Here is a 9,698-nt window from a genome sequence, read left to right on the forward strand (position 1 = left end):
AACGCGATTATTTTAGAAAGGACTATTCACCCCCCCTCTAGTCCGCCATCTTGACCCTTCCAATTGGTATCAGAGCGAGGTCTCTCATTTGTGGTCTTCACCGACCCGAGAGGATGGCGTCTAATGGGCTAGATGTTTGTGAGGCATATATTTTTGTTGGCACAAACTTTGCACTTTGGAAAAATCACATGCTTGATCATTTTCATGCAAAGGGACCTAAATTTTGGTGGGTTGTCACAAGTGGTCTCACCCATGTCTTGGACCATAGAAATCTCACCAAAGCTCAAAGAGTTCTCTATGAATTTGATGCACATGCTTGTTGTTTTCTAATGGATACTTTAAGCTTTGATTTGATGAAACAAGTAAACATCAAGGGAACCGCTCGTGAGATATGGGAGTCCATCAAGGAAACCTTTGGTGATTCCTCCATATGGGATGATGGCAAATTCAAGAAGGAGGTGCATGAGTGTGTTGAGCATAACCACAATTTGGTGATTGTGGAAGATTGCTCCACCTTATGGTCAAGTGATGATGATGATGATCAATCTACTACAAGTTCACTTGACAAGGTTGATGATGATGCCACAAGTGTTGCAAGTGATGATGCTACCCCATGCACACTTGATGGTGATGTTGGTTCATGCTCAAGCAATGATGATGATGCTACTACAAGCTCTCCAACTACACCACATTGTCTCATGTCACAAGGTGACACCAAGGTATCAAATGATTATGTGGTTGATCATGTTGATTCATATGATGAGCTTGTTAGTAGACTTGCTAGCATGACCATGTCTTTAGAAAATGAGAAAGCTAAAACATTGAAATTAGAAAATGAAAACTCATTTCTAAAGAACTCTTGTGAAGAACATAAGAAATTACTTGATGCTTATAAATCTTCACATGACGAGCTTAAATTGAATCATGAGACACTACTTGCATCTCATGATGAATTATTAGAACAACATGCTTCTCTCATTAAAGTGTTTACAAAGAAACTTAAAAATAATGAGAGCTCATCACATGGGTCAATGGATCAATCACATATTATTGCTAACCCTTGTGATGTAGGCAAGAAGCATGTATCCACCTCTTGCGATGATTTATTAGATATGCCATGCTCTTCACAATTAGATGCTTGTTCTACTTCTATGTCTTGTGAGACTAACCTTTTGAATGAGAACAATGAGCTAAATGAACAAGTGAAGAAATTGAGCAACAAGTTAGAGAGGTACTATAACTCTCAAGTCACCTTTGAGCATATGTTGAAGACTAAAAGAAACTTTGGTGACAAGAGTGGAGTCGGCTTCAAGACTAGCAAAGTCAATCATCAAGAAAGCCACAATGACACAAGTGACATTGGCTTCAACAAGAGCAAGATCAAGGGCAAAAGATGGGGCAAGAGAAGATATGAAAGAGAAATGAAGAAGCAAGAACAAGAGAAGCTTTCTCATTTCATGTGCTTCAAGTGCCATGAAGTGGGACATCTTGCAAATGGTTGCCCCAATGAAGAAAAGCTCATGTTGAAGAAAGAAGAAGAGAGGCTAAGGCATGTGAAGTGCTTCAAGTGCCGCACTTGGGGTCATCTTACCTCAATGTGCCCAACCAAGCAATTGGTGAAGCAACAAGTGAAGCCTCAACCAAAGCCACAAGTTGAGCAAGAGAAGACACCCCAAGAGCAAATCAAGATCAACCATGAAGATGGTGGTCACTTAATGATAATGAAGAAGAAAATAAAAAGGGGTGGAAAGACAAGGCATCCAATGCAAACTCAAGATGCCAAGATGATGAGCAAGAATGAAGATTAGAAGAAAGATTATGCTCACATCAAGTGCTTCAAGTGTGGAAGTACAGGACACTTTGCCTCTAAGTGTCCTACCAAGCTTGAGAAGAAGGCTCAAGCAATCCATGAGAGGCAAGACAATGAGAAGCACCACATGAGCAAAGAAGAGAAGGCTTAAGCAAAAAGAAAGTGCTACTCATGCCGAGAAAGGGGACACATGGCACATTCATGTCCCCTAGATAAAATTTCTAAGCCTATTTCAATTGATGATCATGATATGCTTAGAAAGGATGGTGATGGTACCTCTATGGTTGCTATTGCAAAACATCCCGCTACTCATACTAAGGCGTTGCCTAAATATGTTGCTCCTAACTTGAGAGGACCCAAACTAGTTTGGGTACCATCAAAAAGTGGATGATTGTTTGTAGGTACCATCGGTATTGGAGACTTAATTCAATTGACCTTACATTGTTCATCATATGTTGAATCAAGTTATGAAGCTTAGTGCACATCCTAACCCAATGCCAAGAGAAAATTGAGTGAAGTCCAAGCGCTACAACATACAAGTGTCATATTCAAGTTGTGGTGATTTATTGGATTATTTGATGGCTTGCAAATATTTGAGTTGAAGCTTGCTAGTTGGATGATCATGAGCTAACCAAGGTATATCTTTTGTTGATCATTTCATTTGGGTGCATATGAGTTGATTGAATTAGATAAATATACAATGTTGCTTGCTATGAGTTGATTGAATGGATAATTGCTTAGTAATCAAGTTTGGATTGATTTGTGTTGGATAAGTTCATAAGATGACTTTTAGTAAGTGGTTTGAATGGATATATGTCTTATGGAAGTATTCAAACAAGTTAGTTTCAAGTTTGATTCACATTTGATGCAGTATAGCTCAATTGTTGAAATCTGTCCTATAATTGAGAATCTTAGCTAGCTGTGATCTTAACCATGTTTGAGTAATCAAAACCTATTGGATTGGCATAAAAATTGGTGTACATGCTCTAGACTTATGGTATAAGATGCTTTACAATTTTCATGAGAATTGGATAAGAAATGCTTTGGTTTTGGAGTGGATCTTGTCAGCTATAGTGCAGCAGTTTTCAGCATATAGCAATGGTGGAAGAATTGATATATGGCAGCAATATAGAAGTCAAATGAAGCTTAAATTTTTACAGCTGCTAGATAACTTACTAAAGAACATCTCCACCAAATTTTGTGGTATTTGGATTTGTACTTTAGGAGATATGCTTATTTCTTTGAAGGGTACAAAATCTGTCAGAAAAGTGACAAATGTTGGATTAATCTAGACTCACTTTGATTGAAAGGTCCTCAAGTTGGAAACATGTTTACAAGTGTTTGAGGTACCTAAGTTTGGTTTTGAGATGATCTAGAAGCATGACAAGATATGAGTACAAGGCTATTTTATTGTGGAGTGTACTTTGCACACCTTTAGTACTCAAGATGAAGATCAAGATCAAACTCAAGTTGAAGATAAAGTTTAAGTTCTAGTGACTATTGGAAATCATTTGGTAGAAAGAAAAGGACTTAAACAAGAAGAAAGAAAAGGACTTAAAGAAGGAATCAAGGTTACTCACCAAGTTAAGTCCATCACTTGGATCAATCAATCAAGTTATTTCAAGTGAGTGTCAATAATGGTTCTTGGAGAGAGGTCACTTCTCCCTAGTGTAGGGGCTTGCCGCCTATGAGTAGGTAAACCAAGTGTGGAACTTGAAAGGCTAACATGGAAGTGGTGATCCGAGGAACATTTGAGATGCTTAGTTGAAGCAATCAAAAGGGTTGATCAAGAAAAGCAAGCAATACCCAAAAGAGAGCTAGTCATGATATTTCAAGTGGTATTCTCAAATTGATGCTCTCATGCAAGGAAAGATCAAAAGATAAAGCAAGCCAACCACAATAAGAAAGTGCACTTGATCATAAGTGGTATTCATTTCATATGGGTGAAGAATAAAATTTAACATGGTATCTATTGGTCTTCACCAAGCTTATAATTGGACTTCACATTACTATTGGAGTAATGAATTGGAATCTATGTGACTATCCTCTACTCCAACATAGCAAAGGTATCATTGCAATGTGCATGATCATTTCATCCCTTACTAGTATGCAGTTAGTGCATATAGTACATGCATCATAGGATCATGCATAATAAATGAAATGCTTAAATTCATAGCCTACCACTATTGTTTAAATGATTACTTGATCTAGTGGTTAGTATATGAATTTGTTCATGAGCTAGTGAACCCAATTACTTGACTTAATTTGGATTGCTAACAAGTGACAAGTACAACATTGGCAAGATAACCCTTGCAAGAGGTGTGAAGAAGCTTGTCACTGGTTTAAACCAGACTTGAAAGCTTAAGCAAATCAATTTAGTTCAAGTCAATCATAGAAGCTCATGAAAGTGATAAGAGTACAAGCACAAGATAACAATGCAAATGGATATCTAGTTTGTATGTTTCAAATGGTATCTAGACTCAAGTATTTTATCAAGAATCTACAAATGATGTCTAGATCAACTCACAAGTGATATCCTATAAGTGGTACTCATGAAGATAGCAAATGTTCAAGAAATGGTTTTATTGATAAATTCAACAAGTGGTTCCATACTAGAAGATTCTTTCAAGTGATATCACATCTACACATAATATCAATCATGCAAGAAAATGGTTCCACAAGTGATCCTCAACTTTATGTGATCATCAAATGAAGAATGCACCCTCAACTACAAGAGCTCAAGTGTATTAATTGGATGACCCATGCTATCACAAAGGGGAGTTGTCACACAAATTGATAACAAGATCAAAGAATCTAAGTGTGGTATCTCAAGAAGCCCTACACAAGATACAAATGGTACAAGTTACAAGTGGTATCTACAAATGGTGTCATTCCAACAATCAAGTGATGTCCATCAAAAATACAAGACTCAAGCCTCAACCATCTACCCCAAAATGCATACCCTTGCATCAATGAGAAACTCACCTTTTATGGAAATTGATGACAAAGGGGGAGAGATTGTACAAAGATATGAAAGCTTTGAGATTGAGATTGTACATGGGGGAGAGATAATATATAAAAGCTTAAAGAAGTAGAGGTTGGACATGGATATGGACAAAGAGGGAGCAACATTGAAGAAAAGAGATGGATCAAAATTCTTGGACAAGAGAAGCACACAAGTAGGGGGAGCAAGCTCATGAACTATGATTGATTGCATTTGATATGTGCATATTCATGTGCTTGCTTGCATTGCATAAGCTTTCAAAATTCAATATGCATGCTTGTGTGGTGTATGCTAGTTGTAGAACTTGAATGGTGATTTGATAACTAGCATGCATAGGATGATAGCTAGACACTTGGTATGCTTTTCAAGTAATGCTAGTACCTTGCTTTTAATGTTGATCTCACAAGGTATCTAGTGCTTTTATTTCCAAGTGATATCTAGCTAACCATGGTGCTAAGGATGAACTTCAAGGTGCAACTCTGATTGGTACACGCTTCAAAGGTTTATTCTATACACCTTAGCATCATTTAGTAGTAATTACTCTCCCATAATTTTAATCTATGCATATGTGCGAGCTTCAAATCAAACACTCTAGCACATATGTAGGGGGAGCTAATACTACCATTTCGGGTTTGTGGTACTTGTCCAAAATCATTTTCACATGGTAAAATTGCTTGGGCAAGCAACATGAATCCAAAAGAGCTTAATTTCCATATCTTTGTAGAGTTGTCATCAATTACCAAAAAGGGGGAGATTAAAAGGTCCTTGTGTGGTTTTGGTAATTGAGTGACAACCTAGGTGGACTAATTGTGTTTATGTGAGATACACAGGTGATTAGTCCACAGGTACATATGTGTGAGCAACATATGCCATGAAGGTGAAAAAGGCTTTGAGATGTTGCAAATCTCACACATGTGAAGATGAAGGAGCTCATTGCACATGAGACATGACATTGAGTCATGTGATCAAGGTGGAGAAGATCAAGACAAGACTTGGCTTGATGGACCGGTTGCAAGCGTGAAGGGCAAGTCGAAGGCTTTGGAGCGATGGACCGCATGGCGGTGAAGCTTGAGCAAGACTTGGCGCCGATGGACGAAGGCAATGGTGAAAAGCAACTAATGTCAAGATCGATGAACCAATATGATCATGTGATGATATGAAGTGGATCATATCATTATTGATCATGTTGGTGCATGTGTTGCATCGACATTGGAGGAGATGGAATGGAATGTGCAAGGCAAAGGTATAACCTAGGGCATTTCATTTCACCGGTCATAGGTGTGTAGAGAAGTTGATGACCGGGTTTAGGATAGATGGCCGTACTATCAAGAGGGGCAAACTTGTTTGCATATCGGTCATCTAGTGCCACTCGAGTGATCTAACTTTGCATCATCGCTAGGATCGAGTGGCATGGCAAGTTGAGTGGCTAACACCCTTGAAAATGTCTGTGAAAATATGCTAACACAAGTGCACAAGGTGATACACTTGGTGGTTGGCACATTTGAGCAAGGGTGAAGAAGTTAGAGTTGAAAACGAGTTAGTCGCGCTGGTTACAGAGCTACCGGACGCGTCCGGTATGGTGATCAGACACGTCCGGTATTTGGCGACGTACTCAGCGATCGGACGCGTCCGGTGTGAATCAGAAAAAGCAGTGTTCGGTAGAGTAGTCGATCGGATGCTAGTAGTGTCTAGTCGTCCGTGGGTACTTACTGTACTCGACCAGACGCTGAGGCTAAGTGTCCGGTCAGTTTCTAACAGACGCGTCCGGTCGGCCCTGGAGGCTTACTGGACTCGACCAGACACAGCGGCTAAGCGTCCAGTCATTTCAATGCTGCGCGTTCGTTCATCTTGTCAGAGAGCTGTTGGAGGCAATGGTAGGACACATGGTGGTCAGACAGCTACCGGACACGTCCGATATAGCGACCGGACATGTCTGGTATTCGTGTCCGGTGCGTCCAGTGCAGCGTCTGGTGCTGCGTCCGGTCGACCTGAAAAATACCCAGTGAAGGGGTAACGGCTAGTTTAGCCCATGGGGCTATAAATAGAAGGTGGCCTCGGCCATGGCTAGTGCTGAGCACCTTGGGGGATTTTGTGTCCATGCTTGAGAGTGCTTAGGAGCCCTCCATCTCACACATACTTGATAGTGATCATCCGATTGTGTGAGTGAGCGATTCTAGTGCGATTGCATCATGAGGTTGCATCGAGTGGCACTAGGTGATCGAGTTGCAAGCCAGTGGTGCTTGTTACTCTTGGAGGTTGCCACCTCCTAGATGGCTTGGTGGTGGTCTCCGTCGAAGCCCACAAGAAGCTTGTGCGGCGCTCTGGAGAAGAGCTTTGTGAGGGGCATTGTGCTCGCCCCGCGGGAGCCGCGAAGAGCAACTTTAGTAAAGTGTGTCATTGAGCTACCCTCACTTCCGGGGTAGGTTCTTGCAGCGCCCGACGTGCGGGCTTGGCGGGTGATGCCAATTAGCCACCGAACCACCAAGTGAGCGGTCGACACAATGGGGACTAGCGTGTTGGCAAACACGTGAACCTTGGGAGAAAAATCATCGTGTCAACCTTGTTCTTCCCGTTGGTTTGCATCCCCGTTACACAAGCTTGTGATTACTTTCATATTCATTGAGCTTGTGTTGTTTCTTTTGTAATTAGTTAGCTTGTGTAGCTTGCTAGTTACCTTCTTGCTTGTGTAGCATAGAAGTAGCTCTCTTGCGTGGCTAATTTGGTTTGTGTAACCTTGTTAGTCATATTGCTTAGTTTGTGTAGCTAAGTAATTGCGCTCTCTAATTTGGCATTGGTTGCCTTGTTATTGAGCATTGCTAGTGAGCTTAGTTGGCTTTGTGCTTTTGCTTACTAGCATGTGTAGGAGCTCCCTTGTTGCTTAAAGTACTAGTGGCATAGGTTTGTGTGACCTTGCTCCTAGAATTGGTTAGGTGAGCTCTAGCTAGCCCGGCACCTTTGTTGCTTAATTAGTATCTTTGGAAGGTGCTAGAGAATATAGATAGAGGGGTGTAGTCTTGGCTAGACCGATAGTTCTAATTTCGCATTTGTTTCGGTTAGCCGACGTGATTATTTTTAGAAAGGACTATTCACCCCCCCTCTAGTCCACCATCTCGACCCTTTCACTTCCCTGACAATGACACCAAAAAAACTTGTTGACATTTCTTATTGTCGCTACTAAGAATAAAGTTTTAAATCTAGTCCCTAGCAACAGCGCCAGAAATGCTTGTTGGTAGTTATTAATGTGTCACTTGTTTTTAAATAGCCACCTATTATAAACCTATATCTCCTAACTTTACTTGGTTGTCATCCCTAGTGATGATATCAGAGATACTTGTTGATACTACATAGCATTACTACTAGAATAATACTAAGCAGTTCTTTATTAATTATGTGACTAAAAAGAATAAATAAATATATGAATGAAAAGGATCTACAAGCGCATAGATAATATACTATTGTAGCATTTTACCCGTGAGTATTCTAGGTATTGTTATTTATATTTTTACCACAGGGAAGGTCTAGCATGGGCATGTATTAGTAACTTATACTATAGAAGGAGAACTAAACCATAACCAATATTCTACTCATAATAGGGGTAAGTCATAGGATAAGATATATGATAAGTATTAATAATGATAAGTCACTCAGAGTACTCATTTCTATGGTATTAGCATGGTTAGGTAGAATATTAGAGGAATAATTCCTAAGTTATTCTTAATTATAAGTCAAAGCATACATTGATTAGTGAAATTATACTTAGTAATCATTGCTAAGATCATCGTCGTATTTACACATAAGGGATATTACTAAGGCAGATTAAGAACAGAGCTTGTTCTTCCTTCATAACCGAACCCTACATGCGCCTATATTCGGGGAGTGGACTACAAAGGACTCAATGAGAGTGTCACATCCATGATCTACCACATGACCCAGAATATAGGCTATATCTATTGGTAAACAACGTATAAGCACCATGCTTACACAATGTCAACCACCCACCCATGGATCCTTAGAGTGAGCGCTATACGAACTTATGCATGAACATGATGATAATCCAACTATATTATGCATATAATCAAAGTAGACGATGAACATTATAACGAAGAACATGAATAAGATGAATACTGATATTGTCATAACAATTGTAACTAGCATATAAAAGTAATGGAGGTACTAGAGAGAGGGGTACAAAGATTATACCAAACCACGCTCTTGACAAGATCAGGAATCCAAGCGAAGCCTGCTTGCCTCCCTCTAGACCTAGCCTAACTAGCTATGCCCTAGAATATGGTGGAGCTCTAAGGATGATTAGGGTTTCTGTCTTCTCAAATGACTTATCTGATCCTCAGGGGGGCAGACGATGATATATATAGGCCAGAGCGTCCAATGTGACCCCTTGGATCAAACTAACTTAAAGGACGGCATAGATGCAACCTAGAAGGCGGTGGAGAACCGACATAACAATGAGGGGCTGACAGGTTGGCCCCATGGGCTGGGCGGCTTATAGGTAGGGTCGGTGGTGTCGTCTCACCCTCTGCTTCGATGTGGAGTCCTCTGGAGTCTTCTAGAACCTTCTGGTGTCCGTTTTGCTGTGGATAAGCACAATTAAATCTAACATGTAGGTCCACCATGACGGTTTTCTGGATAAACCCTACAAAAAATATAGATTCACCCAAACTCGTGGAATTTATTTGTTTAAACCCCTAAATCTTCATTGGTGATTATATTTATGCCCTTATACATGTTATATTGATGGTTTATAATGGTTGTTAACTACCGTCGACACTAACCTTCAAGGACCCAAGCAAGCGTGGGTACCTAAGAAATATTGATTTGTTTTGTAGGTCAATTATAAAGCTAGAGGAAGGCATTGGGTTCTTGATA

This window comes from Miscanthus floridulus, chromosome 2, assembly GCF_019320115.1.
Source record: "Miscanthus floridulus cultivar M001 chromosome 2, ASM1932011v1, whole genome shotgun sequence".
Lineage (NCBI taxonomy): Eukaryota > Viridiplantae > Streptophyta > Magnoliopsida > Poales > Poaceae > Miscanthus > Miscanthus floridulus.